The sequence below is a fragment of the Mandrillus leucophaeus genome, unplaced genomic scaffold (genome assembly GCF_000951045.1).
Source record: "Mandrillus leucophaeus isolate KB7577 unplaced genomic scaffold, Mleu.le_1.0 Scaffold1062, whole genome shotgun sequence".
NCBI lineage: Eukaryota > Metazoa > Chordata > Mammalia > Primates > Cercopithecidae > Mandrillus > Mandrillus leucophaeus.
In genome coordinates this window covers 298254-313573 of record NW_012098788.1, presented here as the reverse complement: position 1 = coordinate 313573, position 15320 = coordinate 298254, and positions in this window count along the sequence as shown.

Genomic DNA, 15320 nt, shown 5'->3' with positions numbered 1-15320 from the left:
AAAGCAGTTTCACAGAAACCTTCTTTCCAGTTTTTGTCTGAGGATATTTCCTTTTCCACCATAGTCATCCATATACTCCTGAATGTCCCCTGGTAGCTTTTTCTGCAAGTGGGATTTCCGAATCCTCTCTGAGAAGAGAAGTATAACTCTGCTAGTGGAACGAACGTGTCACAACGCAGCTCCTCCGAAATATTCTCTCCAGTATCTATCGGGAGTTATTTCCATTTTCACCGTAAGCCTCAAAGCACTCCCGAGTATACCTTATTTGAGTAACCTAAAACAGTGTTAGAATACTGCTCAATGAAAACAGAAGCTTAACTGTGTGAGTGGACTTCAAGTGACCTAGAGCAGTTTCACAGAAAGTTTCCTTTTGTTTTTTATCAGAGAGTATTTCTTTTTCAGTGTATTCCTAAGAGCTTTCCCAAATATCCTTTCTGAAGTTCCACAGAAACACTGATTTCAAACTGCTCAAGGCAAAGAATGATTTTACACTATGAGATGAATACACACATCACAAAGCAGTTGCTTTGAAATCTTCTCTCCAGTTTTCACTGGAAGACGTTTCCTTTCTCACCAAAAGCCTCCAGGCACCACTTAATATCCCTTCACAGATTCCTCAAAGACAGAGTTTCCAAACTGGTCAACGTAGTATAAGCTTTAACTTTCTGAAGTGAATGCACACGTCAGAGAGGAGTTTCTTGGAATGATTCTTTCTGATTTTATTTCAGGATATTTCACTTTTTGCCATAGTTTTGAAGGCACTGCAAAATATCACTTTTTCAGTTTTACAGTAACAGTGTTCAAACACTGCCTTATGAGAAAAGAGGTATAATTCTCTGAGTGAGAAACATCACAAAGCAGTTTCTCAGAAAGCTTCTCTTCAGTTTTTATCTGAAGATATCTCCTTTTTCACTGTAGGAATGAATGTCCTCCCAAAAGTCCCTTCATAAATTCATCCATGACGCAGTTTCAAAACTGTGTAATAGAAAAACATTTTCATCTATATGAAATGAATAGACATATCTATCCCAAAAGAGTTTCACAGAAACCTTCTTACCGGATTTTATCTGAGGTTATTTCCTTTTTCACCATAACCTCCATATACACCTGAATGTCCTCTGGTAGCATTTACTCCTAACGGGATTTCTCAATCCTCTTTGAGAACGAAAGTATAACTCGGAGAGTGGAACGTACATGTAAAAAAGCAGCTCCTCGGAAATCTTCTCTCCAGTATCTCTCTGAAGATATTTCGTTTTCACCATAGGCCTCAAAGTAGTCCCGAGTACCCCTTAGCTGACTAAACTAAAACAGTGTTATATTACAGCTCAATGAAAACAGAAGCTTAACTGTGTGTGTGGACTTCACGTGACGTAGAGCACTTTCAAAAAAGTTTCCTTCTGGTTTTTATCAGACGGTATTACTTTTTCAGCATATTCTGAAAAGCATTCCCAAATGTCCTTTCTCAGGTTCCACAGAACCAGTTTTCTCAAACTGCTCAATCCAAGGAATGATTTCACTCAAGGAGATGAATACATGCATCAAAAAGCTGTTGCTCCCAAAGCTGTTCTCCAGTTTTCATTGGAAAAAGTTTCCTTTGTCACCACAAGCCTTCGGGCGCCACTTAATATCCCTTCACAGATTCCTCAAAGACAGAGTTTCCAAACTGGGCAACGTAGTGTAAACTTTAACTCTCTGAAGTGAATGCACACGTAAGAGAGGAGTTTCTTGGAACGCTACTCTCTGGGTTTCATTTCAGGATATTTCATTTTCACCATTTTCACCATAGCCTTAACTGTGCTGCCATTTATGACTTTTTCAGTTTTTCAGGAACAGTGTTCAAACACTGCCTTATGAGAAAAGAGGTATAAGTCTCTGAGTGGAATGAACAGATCACAACGCAGTTTCTCAGAAAGCTTCTCTCCAGTTTTTATCTGAACATATTTCCTGTTTCTCACACTCCTGAATCTGCTCCCGAATGTCCCTTCGAGAATCCATGTACGAAACAGATTCAAAGCTGCATAATAGAAAGAAAGTTTTATATTTGTGAGATGAACAGACATATCTATCACAAAGCAGTTTCACAGAAAGCTTCTTTCCAGTTTTTGTCTGAGAATATTTCCTTTTTCAACGTAGCCATCTGTATACTCCCGAATGACCCCTGGTCGTCTTTTCTCCAAACTGGATTCCCCAATCCTTTATGAGAAGGAAAGTATAACTCTGTGAGTGGAATGTAAACGTCACAAAGCAGCTCCTCGGAAATCTTCTCTCCAGTATCTATCTGAAGATATTTCCATTTCAACCGTAAGCCTCAAAGCGCTCCCGAGTATCCCTTAACTGACGAACCTAAAGCAGTGTTAGAATACTGCTCAATGAAAACAGAAGCTTAACTGTGCGAGTGGAATTCATGTGACCTAGAGCAGTTTCACAGAAAGTTTTTTTCTGGTTTTCATCAGAGGATTTTTTTTTTTCAGTATATTCTTAAGAACGTTCCCAAATGTCCTTTCTCATGTTCCACAGAAACAATGATTTCGAACTGCTCAATCCGACGTATGATTTAACACCATGACATGAATACACACATCACAAAGAAGTTGCTCTGAAATCTTCTCTCCAGTTTTCATTGGAAGACGATTCCTTTCTCACCACAAGCCTCCGGGTGCTGCTTTATATCCCTTCAGTGATTGCTCAAGACAGAGTTTCCAAACTGGGCAATGTGTGTAATCTTTAGCTCTCTGAAATGAATGCACACATCAGAGAACAGTTTCTTGGAACGCTCCTTTCTGGGTTTTATTTCTGGATATTTCACTTTTCACCATGGTCTTCAATGTGCCACAAAATATCACTTATTCAGTTTTGCAAGAACAGTGTTCAAAGATTGCCTTATGAGAAAAGGGTTACAACTACCTGAGTGGAATGAACACGTCACAAAGTAGCTCCTCGGAAATCTTCTCTCCAGTATCTACCTGAAGATATTTCTATTTTAACCATAAGCCTCAAAGCCCTCCTGAGTATCCCTTGGCTGACAAGACTAAAGCAGTATTAGAATACTGCTCAATGAAAACAGAAGCTTAACTGTGCGAGTGGACTTCATGTGACCTAGAGTAGTTTCACAGAAAGTTTCCTTTTGGTTTTTATCGGAGAGTATTTCTTTTTCAGCATATTCTTAAGAGCATTCCCAAATGTCCTTTCTCAGGTTCCACAAAAACAGTGATTTGAAGCTGCTCAATCCAAAGAAGGATTTAAATCTATGAGATGAATACACACATCACAAAGCAGTTGCTCCAAAATCTTGCCTCCAGTTTTCATCAGAAGACGTTTAATTTCTGCCCACAAGCCTCCGGATGCCACTTAATATCCCTTCACAGATTCCTCAAACACAGAGGTTCCAAACTGGGCAACGTAGTGTAAGCTTGAACTCTCTGAACTGAATGCATACGTCAGAGAGCAGTTTCTTGGAAGGCTTCTTTCTGGGTTTTATTTCAGGATAATTCACTTTTCTCTGTAGTTTTCAATTCGTTGCAAAATATCACTTTGTCCGTTTTACAGGAACAGTGTTCAAACACTGACTTATGATAAAAAAGGTATAACTCCCTGAGTGGAATGCAAACATCACAAAGCAGTTTCTCAGAAAGCTTCTCTCCAGTTTTTATTTGAAGATATTTTATTTCCCAAAGGCCTGAATGTGCTCCCGAATGTCCCTTCATGAAATCATCCATGACGCCATTTCAAAACTACGTAATAGAAAGAAAGTTTTATCTATGTGAGATGAATAGACATATCTATCCCAAAGAGGTTTCACAGTAAGCTTCCTTCCAGTTTGTCCGAGGATATTTCCTTTTTCACCATAGCCGTCCATAGACTTCCGAATGTTCCCTGGTAGCGTTTTTCTAAACGGGATTCCCCTATCGTCTATGAGAAGAAAAGTAAACTCTGTGAGTGGAATGCACACGTCACAAAACAGCTCTTCGGAAATCTTCTCTCCACTATCTGTCTGAATATATTTCCATTTTCAAAGTAAGCCTCAAAGCGCTCCCGAGTATCCCTTAGCTGATGAACCTGAAACAGTGTTAGAATAGTGCTCATTGAAAACAGATGCTTAACTGTGCGAGTGGACATCACGTGACCTAGAGCAGTTTCACAGAGAGTTTCTTTTTGATTTTTTGGAGGATATTTCTTTTTCAGCATATTCTTAAAAACGTTCCCAAATGTTCTTTCTTTGTTTACCTAGAAACAGTGATTTCAAACTCCTCAATCCAAAGAATGATTTAACTCTATGAGATGAATACACACATCAGAAAGCAGTTGCACCAAAAGCTTCTCTCCAGCTTTCTTCGGAAGACGTTTCCTTTCTCACAACAAGCGTCCAGGAGCCACTTAATATCCCTTCACAGATTCCTCAATGACAGACTTTCCAAACTGGGCAATGTAGAGTGAACTTTAACTCTCTGAAGTGAATGCCTACGTCAGAGAGCAGTTTCTTGGAACACTTCTTCCTGGGTTTTGTTTCAGGATATTTCAAGTTTCACCATAGTCTTCAATGCAATGAAAAATATCACTTTTTCAGTTTTAGAGAAACAGTGTTCAAACACTGCCTTATGAGAAAAGAGGTATAACTCCCTGAGTGGAATGCACACATCACAAAGCAGTTTCTCAGAAAGCTTCTCTTCCGTTTTTATTTGGAGACATTTTCTATTTCTCCACAGGCCTGAATGTGTTCCCGAATGTGACTTCACGAATACATCCATGATGCAGTTTCAAAACTGTGTAACAGAAAGTTCTATGTATGTGAGATGAATGGAAATATCTGTCACAATGCAGTCTCACTGAAATCTCCTTTCCAGTTTTTGTCTGAGGATGCCTCCTTTTTCAGCATACCCATCCATATACTCCCAAATGTCTCCTGGTAGCGTTTTCTCCAAACAGGATTCCCCAATCCTCTATGAGAAGAAAAGTATAACTCTGTGAGTGGAATGCACATGTCACAAAGCAGCTCCTGGGAAATCTACTCTCCAGTATCTATCTGAAGATATTTCCGTTTTCACCATAAGCCTCAGGGTGTTCCAGAGTATCCCTTGGCTGAGGAACCTAAAACAGTGTTAGATTATTGCTCAATGAAAACAGAAGCTTAACTGCGTGAGTGGAATTCACGTGACCTAGAGCAGTTTCACAGTAAGTTTCCTTCTGGTTTTTATCAGAGGGTATTACTTTTCCAGCATATTCCTAAGAGCATTCCCTAATGTCCTTCCTCAGATCCCACAGAAACAGTGATTTCTAACTGCTCAATCCAAAAAATGATTAAAGTCTGTGACATGAATACACACATCACAAAGCATTTGTTGTAGAAGTTTCTCTCCAGTTTTCATCGGAATACGTTTCCTTTCTCACGACAAGCCTCCTGGTGCCACTTACTATCCCTTCACGTATGCTTCAGAGACAGAGTTTCCAAACTGGCCAACGTAGTGTAAGCTTTAACTCTCTGAAATGAATGCACACATCAGAGAGCAATTTCTTGGAATGCTTCTTTCCGTGTTTTATTTCAGGATATTTTGTTTTTCATCATAGTCTTCAATGCGCTGCAAAATATCACCTTTTCAGTTTTACAGAACAGTACTCAAACACTGCCTTATGAGAAAAGAGGTAAAACTCCCTTAGTGGAATGCACACATCACAAAGCAGTTTCTCAGAAAGCATCTCTCCAGTTTTTATCTGATGATATTTCCTATTACCCTACAAGCCTGAATGTGCTCCCAAATGTCCCTTCATGAATCCGTCCATGACGCAGTTTCAAAACTGCATAATAGAAAAAAAGTTTTATCTAGGTGAGATGAATAGACATATATATAACAAAGCATTTTCACAGAAAGCTTCTTTCCAGGTTTTGTCTGAGGATCTTTCCTTTTCCACCATAGTCATCCATATACTCCCGAATGTCCCTTGGTAGCTTCTTCTGTAAGCGGGATTCCCCAATCCTCTATGAGAAGAAAAGTATAACTCTGTGAGTGAAATGCACACGTAAAAAGCAGCTCCTTGGAAATTTTGTTTCCAGTATCTATCTGAAGATATTTAAGTTTTCACTGTAAACCTCAAAGCACTCCCAAATATCCATTAGCTGACTAACTTAAAACAGTGTTAGAATACTGCTCAATGAAAACAAAAGCTTAACTGTGCAAGCGGACTTCACGTGACCTAGTGCAGTTTCACAGAATGTTTCCTTCTGGTTTTTATCAGAGGGTATTACTTTTTCAGCATATTCTTCAGAGCATCCCCAAATGTCCTTTATCAGGTTCCACAGAAACAGTGATTTCAAACTGCTCAATCCAAAGAATGATTTATCTCTATCAGATGAATACACACATCACAAAGCAGTTGCTACGAAAGCTTCTCTCCTGTTTTCATCGGAAGACGTTTCCTATCTCACCACAAGCCAACGGGCGCCACTTAATATCCCTTCACAGATTCCTCAAAGACAGATTTTCCAAAGTGGGCAACGTAGTATAAGCTTTAACTCTCTGAAATGAAAGGACACGTCAGAAAGCCGTTTCTTGGAACGCTTCGTTCTGGGTTTTATTTCAGGATATTTCACTTTTCTCCATAGTCTTCAAAGCATTGCAAAATATCACTTTTTCAGTTTCACAGGAACAGTGCTCAAACACTGCCTTATGAGAAAAGAGGTATAACTCCCTCAGCGGAATGCACACCTCACAAAGTAGTTTCTCAGAAAGCTTCTCTACAGTTTTTATCTGAACATATTTCCTATTTCCCCACAGGCATGAATGTGCTCCCGAATGTCCCTTCGTGAATCTGTCCATGATGCAGTTTCTAAACTGCATATTAGAAAGAAAGATTTATCTATGTGAGATGAATAGACATGTGTATCACAAAGCAGTTTCATAGAAAGACTCTTTACAGTTTTTGTCTGAGGATATTTCCATTTCACCATAGCCGTGCATATACTCCCGAATGTCCCTTGGTAGCTTTTTCTCCAGACAGGACCCCCCAATCTTCTATCAGAAGAAAAGTATAACTCTGTGAGTGGAATGCACACGTCACAAAGCAGTTCCTCGGAAATATTGTCTCCAGTATCTATCTGAATATATTTCCATTTTCACTGAAAGCCTCAAAGTGCTCTCGAGTATTCCTTAGCTGGCTAACCTATAACAGTGTTCTAATACTGCTCAATGAAAACCGAAGCTTAACTGAGAGACTTGAATTCACATGACCTAGAGCAGTTTCACAGAATCTTTCCTTGTGGTTTTTATAAGAGGTTTTTTTTTTTTCAGCATATTCTTAAGAGCATTCACAAATGTCCTTTCTCAGGTTCCACAGAAACAGTGATTTCAAACTGCTAGATCCAAAGAATGATTTAACTCTATGACATGAGTACACACATCACAAAACAGTTGCTCTGGAAGCTTCTCTCCAGTTTTCATCGGAAGACATTTCCTTTCTCACCACAATCCTCCAGGCGACACTTAATAGCCCTTCATAGATTCCTCAAAAACAGAGTTTCCAAATTGAGCAAGATAGTTTAGGCTTTACCTCTCTGAAATGAATGCAGACGTCAGAGAGCAGTCTCCTGCAAGGCTTCCTTCTTAGTTTTATTTCCGGATTTTCACTTTTTGCCATAGTCTTCAATGCGCTGCAAAATATCACTTTTTCAGTTTTACAGGAACAGTGTTAAAACGCTACCTTATGAGAAAAGAGATATATCTCCCTGAGTGGAATGCACTCATCACAAAGCAGTTTCTCAAAAAGCTTCTCTCCAGTTTTTATATGAAGATATTCCCTATTTCCCCACACTCCTGAATGTGCTCCCGAATGTCCCTTCGCGAATCCGTCAATGATGCAGTTTCAAAACTGCATAATAGAAAGAAAGTTTTATCTCTGTGAGATGAATAGACATATCTATCACACAGCAGTTACACATGTCACAAAGCTGCTCCTCCGAAATCTTCTCTCCAGTGTCTATCTGAAGGTATTTCTGTTTTCACCATAAACCTCTAAGCGCTCCCGAGTATTTCTTAGCTGACTACCCAAAAGAGAATTAGAACACTGCTCAATGAAAACAGAAGCTTAACTGTGTGAATGGACTTCATGTGACCAAGAGCAGTTTCACTGAAAGTTTCCTTCTGGTTGTTATCGGAGGGTATTTCTTAAGATATTTCCCAAATGTCCTTTCTCAGGTTCCACCGACACAGTGATTTCAAACTGCTCAATCCAAACAATGATTTAACTCTATGAGATGAATACACATATCACAAAACAGTTGCTCCGAAATCTTCTCTCCAGTTTTCATCATCGGAAGATGATGAAAAACTTTCATCAGAAAAAGTTTCCTTCCTCATCACAAGCTTCCAGGCGTCACTTAATATGTCTTCACACATTCCTCAAAGACAGAGTTTCCAAACTGGGCAACGTAGTGTAAGCTTTAACTCTCTGAAATGAATGCACAGGTCAGAGAGCAGTCTCTTGGAGCACTTCTTTTTGAGATTTATTTCAGGATATTTCACTTTTCGAAATAGTCTTCAATGCACTGCAGAATATCACTTTTTCAGCTTAACAAGAACAGTGTTCAAACACTGCATTATGAGAAAAGAGGTAAAACTCCCAGAGTGGAATGCACACATCACAAAACAGTTTCTCAGAAAACTTCTCTACAGTTTTTATCTGAAGATATTTCCAATTTCCCCACAGGTCTGAATGTACTCCCTAATGTCCCTTTGCGAATCCATCCATGATGCAGTTTCAAAACTGCGTATTAGAAGGAAAGTTTTACCTATGTGAGATGAATAGACATATCTATCCCAAAGCAGTTTCAGTGAAAGCTTTTTTCCAGTTTTTGTCTGAGAATATTTCCTTTTTCACCATAGCCGTCCATAAACACCCGAATGTCCCCTGGTAGCTTTTGCTCCAAACGGGATTCTGCAATCCTCTATGAGAAGAAAAGTATAACTCAGTGAGTGGAATGCACAGGTCACAAAGCAGCTCCTCGGAAATCTTCTCTCCATTATCTATCTGAAGATATTTTCGCTTTCACCAAAAGCCTCAAAGCGTTCCTGAGTATCCCTTATCTGACTCACCTAAAACAGTGTTAGATACCGCTCAATGAAAACAGAAGCTTAACTGTGCCAGTGGACTTCACATGACCTAGAGCTGTTTTACAGACCGGTTCTCTGTGGTTTTCATTGGAGGGTATTTCTTTCTCAGTGTATTCTTAAGAGCATTCCCAAATGTCCTTTATCAGGTCCCACAGAAACAGTAATTTCACACTGCTCAATCCAAAGAATGATTTAACTCTATAAGATGAATGCACACATCACAAAGCAGTTATTCTGAAAGCTTCTCTCCAGTTTTCATCGGAAGACATTTCCATTGTTCCCACAAGCCCCCAGGCGTCACATAATATCCCTTCACAGATTCCCCCAAGACAGTTTTCAAACTGGGCAATGTAGTGTAAGCCTTAACACGCTGAAATGAATGCACACGTCAGAGAGCAGTACTTGGAACGCTTTTTTCTGGGTTTTATTCCAGGATATTTCAGTTTTCACCATGGTCTTCAATACGTTGCAAAATAACATTTTTTTCAGGTTTAAAGGAACAGTGTTCAAACACTGCCTTATGAGAAAAGAGGTATAACTGGCTGAGTGGAATGCACACATCACATAGCAGTTTCTCAGAAAGCTTCTCTCCAGCTTTTATCTGCAGATATTTCCTATTTCCCCACAGGCCTGAATGTGCTTTCGAACGTACCATTGCGAATCTGTCCCTCACGTTGTTTCAAAACTGCGTTATAGAAAGAAATATTTATCTATGTGACGTGAATAGACATACCTATCACAAAGTAGTTTCACAGAAATCTTGTATACAGTTTTTGTCTGAGGATATTTCCTTTTTTACCATAGCCATCCATAAACTCCTGAATATCTCCTGGTATCTTTTTCTCCAAACAGGATTCCCCAATCCTCTATGAGAAGAAAAGAATAACTCTGTGAGTGGAATGTACAGGTCACAAAGCAGCTCCTCGGAAATCTTCTCTCCAGTAACTATTTGAAGATATTTCTGATTTCCTTGTAAGTCTCAGAGTGCTCCCGAGTATCCCTTAGCTGACTAATGTAAAACAGTGTTAGAATAATGCTCAATGAAAGCAGCAGCTTAACTGTGCAAGTGGACTTAACGTGACCTACAGGAGTTTCACAGAAAGATTCCTTCTTGTTTTTATCATAGGGTATTTCTTTTTCAGCATATTCTTAAGAGCATTACTAAGTGTCCTTTCTCAGGTTTCACAGAAACAGTGATTTCAAACTGCTCAATGCAAAGAATGATCTAACTCTATGAGATGAATACACACATCACAAAGGAGTTGCTCTGAGGGTTTCTCTCCAGTTTTCATCGGAAGACGTTTCCTTTCACACAAGTCTCTGGGCGCTACTTAATATTACTTCAAAGATTTCTCGAAGATAGAGTTTCCAAACTGGGCAACGTATTGTAAGCTTTAACTCTCTGAAATGAATGCACATGTCAGAAAGCAGTTTCTTGGAATGCTTCTTTCTGGGTTTTATTTCAGGATATTTCACTTTTTGCCATAGTCTTTAATGCCTTGCAAAATGTCACTTTTTCAGTTTTACAGGAACAGTCTTCATACACTGCCTTATGAGAAAAGAGGTATAACTCCCTGAGTGGAATGCACACATTACAAAGCAGTGTTTCAGAAAGCTTCTCTCCAGTTTTTTTCTGACGATATCTCCTATTTCCCCACAGGCCTGAATGTGCTCCCGAATGTCCCTTCGTGAATCCATCCATGACACAGTTTCAAAACTGCGTAATAGAAAGAAACTTTTATCTCTGTGAGATGAATAGATATATCTATCACAAAGCAGTTTAACAGAAAGCATTTTTCCAGTTTTAGTCTGTGGGTATTTTCTTTTTCACCATAGCCATCCATATACTCCTGAATGTCCCCTGGTAGCGTTTCCTCCAACCAGGATTCCCTAATCCTCTATGAGAAGAAAAGTAAAACTCTGTGAGTGGAGTGCACATGTCACTAAGCAGCTCCTCACAATCTTCTCTCCAGTATCTATATAAAGATATTTCCATTTTCACCATAAGCCACAAAGCTCTCCAGAGTATCCCTTTGCTGACTAACCTAACACAGTGTCAGAATAGTGTTCAATGAAAACAGGAGCTTAACTGTGCGAGAGCACTTCATGTGACCTAGAGCAGTTTCAAAGAACGTTTCCTTCTGTTTCTTATCAGAGGGTATTACTTTTTCTGCATATTCTTAAGAACGTTCCAAATGTCCTTTCTCAGGTTTCACAGAAACAGTGATTTCAAACTGCTCAATGCAAAGAATGATTTAACTCTATGAGATGAATACACACTTCACAAAGCAGTTGCTCCAAAAGCTCCTCTCCAGTATTCATAAGAAGACGTTTCCTTTCTCACCACAAGCCTCCAGGCGCCACTTAGTATTCCTTCCCAGATTCCTCAAAGACAGAGTTTCCAAACTGGGGAACGTAGTATAAGCTTTAACTCTCTGTAATGAATGCACACACCAGAGAGCAATTACTTGGAACACTTCTTTTTGGGTTTTCTTTCAGGATATTTCACTTTTTGCCATGATCTTCAATGCACTTCAAAATATTACTTTTTCAATTTTAAAGGAACAGTTTTCAAATACGGCCTTATGAGAAAAGAGGTATAACTCCCTGAGTGGAATGCACACATCACAAAGCACTTTCTCCGAAATCATCTCTCCAAATTTTGTCTGAGGATATTTCCTTTTTCACCATAGCCGTCCATACACTCCCGAATGTCCCTTTTAGCGTTTCCTCCAAACTGGATTCCCCAATCCTCGAAGAGAAGAAAGATATAACTCTGTGAGTGGAATGCACACGTCACAAAGGAGCTCCTTGGAAATCTTCTCTCCAGTAACTATTTGAAAATATTTCCGTTTTCATCGCAAGCCTCAAAGTGCTCCCAAGTATCCCTTAGCTGACTAACCTAAAACAGTGTTAGAATATTGCTCAATGAAAACAGAAGCTTAACTGTGCGAGTGGACTTCACATGACCTAGAGCACTTTCACAGAAAGCTTTCTTCTGGTTTTTATCGAAGGGTATTTCTTTTTCAGCATTTTCTTAAGAGCATTACTAAGTGTCCTTTCTCAGGTTCCACAGAAACCGTGATTTCAAACTGCTCAATTGAATGAATGATTGAACTCTAGGAGATGAATACACACATCACAAACCAGGTGGTCCGATAGCTTCTCTCCAGTTTTCATGGGTAGACGTTTCCTTTCTCACCACAAGCCCATGGGGGTCACTTAATATCCCTTCACAGATTCCTCAAAGACAGAGTTTCCAAACTGGGCAACGTAGTGCAAGCTTAACTCTCTGAAATGAATGCACACATCAGAGAACAGTTTCTTGGAGCGTTTCTTTCTAGGTTTTATTTCAGGATATTTCACTTTTTGCCATAGTCTTCTATGCGCTGCAAAATATCACTTATTCAGTTTTACAGGAACAGTGTTCAAAAAGTGCCTTATGAGAAAAGAGGTATAACTTCCTCAGTGGAATGAACACGTCACAAAGCAGTCTCTCAAAACGATTGTCTTCTGTTTTTTCTGAAGATATCTCCCAATTCCCCTAAAGCCTGAATGTGCTCCTGAATATTCCTTCCCAAATCCGTCTGTGACGCAGTTTCAAAACCACGTAATAGAAAGAAAGTTTTATCTATGTGAGATGAATAGACATATCTATCACATAGCAGTTTCACAGAAAACTTCTTTCCAGTTTTCGTCCGAGTATATTTCCTTTTTCACCATAGCCGTCCAATATTCCCCAATGTCCCCAGGTAGCTTGTTCTTCAAATGAGATTCCCCAATCCTCAATGAAAGAAAAGTATAACCATGTGAGTAGAATGCACATATCACAAAGCAGCTCCTCGGACATATTCCGTCCAGTGTCTAACAGAAGGTATTTCCGTTTTCACTGTGAGCCTCAAAGGGCTCCCAAGTATCCCTTAGCTAATTACCCTAAAACAGTGTTAGAATACTGCTCAGTGAAAACAGAAGCTTAACTGTGTGAATGGACTTCACATGACCTAGGGCAGTTTCACAGAAAGTTTCCTTCTGGTTTTTATCGCAGGGAATTTCTTTTTCAGCATATTCTTGGAGTGTTCCCAAAAGTCCTTTCTCAAGTTCTAAATGAACAGTGATTTCAAATTGCTCAATCCAAAGAATGATTTAACTCTATGAGATGAACACACACGTCACAAATCAGTTGCTCCAAAAGCTTCTCTACATTTTCACTGGAAGACGTTTCATCTCCCACCACAAGCCTCCTGGCGTCACTTAATATTCCTTCACAGATTCCTCAAAGATGGAGTTTCCAAGCTGGGAAACGTAGTGTCAGCTTTAACTCTCAGAAATGAATGCACACGTCAGAGAGGAGTTTCTTGGAATGCTTCTTTTTGGGTTTTATTTCAGGATGTTTCACTTTTCAGCAGTCTTCAATGAGCTGTAAAATATCACTTTTTCAGTTTTACAGGAACAGTGTTGAAACACTGTATTATGATAAAAGAGGTATAATTCCCTGACTGAAATGCACACATCACAGAGCAATTTCAGAGAAAGTATCTCTCCAGTATTTACCTGGAGATGTTTTCTATTTCCCCACAAACCTGAATGTGCTCCCGAATGTCCCTTCGTGAATCTGTCCATGACGCAGTTTCAAAATTGCGTTACAGAAAGAAAGTTTTATCTATGTGAGATGAATAGACATATCTATCACAAAGCAATTCACAGAAAGCTTCTTTCCAGTTTCTGTGTCAGGGTATTTCTTTTTTCACCACAGCCGTCCATATGCTTCCGAATGTCCCCTGGGAGTTTTTCTGCAAAAGGGATTCCCCAGTCCTCGATTAGAAGAAAAGTTTAACTCTGTGAGTAGAATGCACATGTCACAAAGCAGCTCCTCGGAAATCTTCTCTCCAGTATATGTCTGAAGTTGTTTCCGTTTTCACCATAAGCCTCATAGCGTTCCCGAGTATCCCTTAGCTGACTAACCTAAAACAATGTTAAAATACCACTCAATGAAAACCGAAGCTTAACTGTGCGAGTGGACTTCACGTGCCACAGAGGAGTTTCACAGAAAGTTTCCTTCTGGTTTTTATTGGAGGGTATTCCTTTTGCAGCGTGTACTTAAGAGTGTTCTCAAATGTCCCTTCTCAGGTTCCACATAAACAGTGATTTCAAACTGCTCAATCCAAAGAATGATTTAATTCCATGAGATGAATACACACAGCACAAAGCAGTAGCTCCAAAGCTTCTCTCCAGTTTTTATCAGGATGCGTTTCTTTCAAAACACAGGCCTCCTTGCGCCACTTAATATCCCTTCCAAGATTCCTCAGAGACAGAGCTTCCAAACTGGGCAACATAGTGTAAGCTTTAATTCTCTGAAATGAATGCATAAGTCAGAGAGCAGTTTCTTGGAACGCTTCCTTATGAGATTTATTTCAGGATATTTCACTTTTCGCCATAATCTTCAATGCACTGCAAAATATCATTTTTTCAGTTTTACAGGAACAGTGTTCAAGCAGTGAATTATGAGAAAAGGGGTACAACCCCCTGAGTGGAATGCACACATCACAAAGCAGTTTCTCAGAAAGCTTCTCTCCTTTTTTTATCTGAAGATATTTCCGATTTCCCTCAGGCCTGGATGTTCTCTCGAATGTCCCTTCCAAATCCGTCCGTGACGCAGTTTCAAAATGGCATAATAGAAACAAAGTTTTATCTGTGTTAGATAAATACACATATCTATCAAGAAGCAGTTTCCCAGAAAGCTTCTGTCCAGTTTATGTCAGAAAATACTTTTTTTTTCACCATAGCCATCCATATACTCCCAAATGTCCCCTGGTAGAGTTTTCTCCAAAAGGGATTCCTCAATCCTCTATGAGAAGAAAGGTGTAACTCTCTGAGTGGAATGCCACTTCACAAAGCAGCTCCTCAGAAATCTTCTGTCCTGTATCTATCTGAATATATTTCCGTTTTCACCATAAGCCTCAAAGCGCTCCGGATTATCCCATAGCTGACTAACCAAAAACAGTGTTAGAATACTGCTCAATGAAAACAGAAGCTTAACTGTGCGAGTGGACTTCACATGATGTAGAGCAGTTTCACAGAAAGTTTCCTTCTGTTTTTTATTGGTGGTGTATAATTTTTCAGCATATTCTTAAGAGCGTTACCAAATGTCCTTTCTCAGGTTCCATAGAAACAGTGATTTCAAACTGCAGAATTCAAAGAATAATTTAACTCTATGAGATGAAT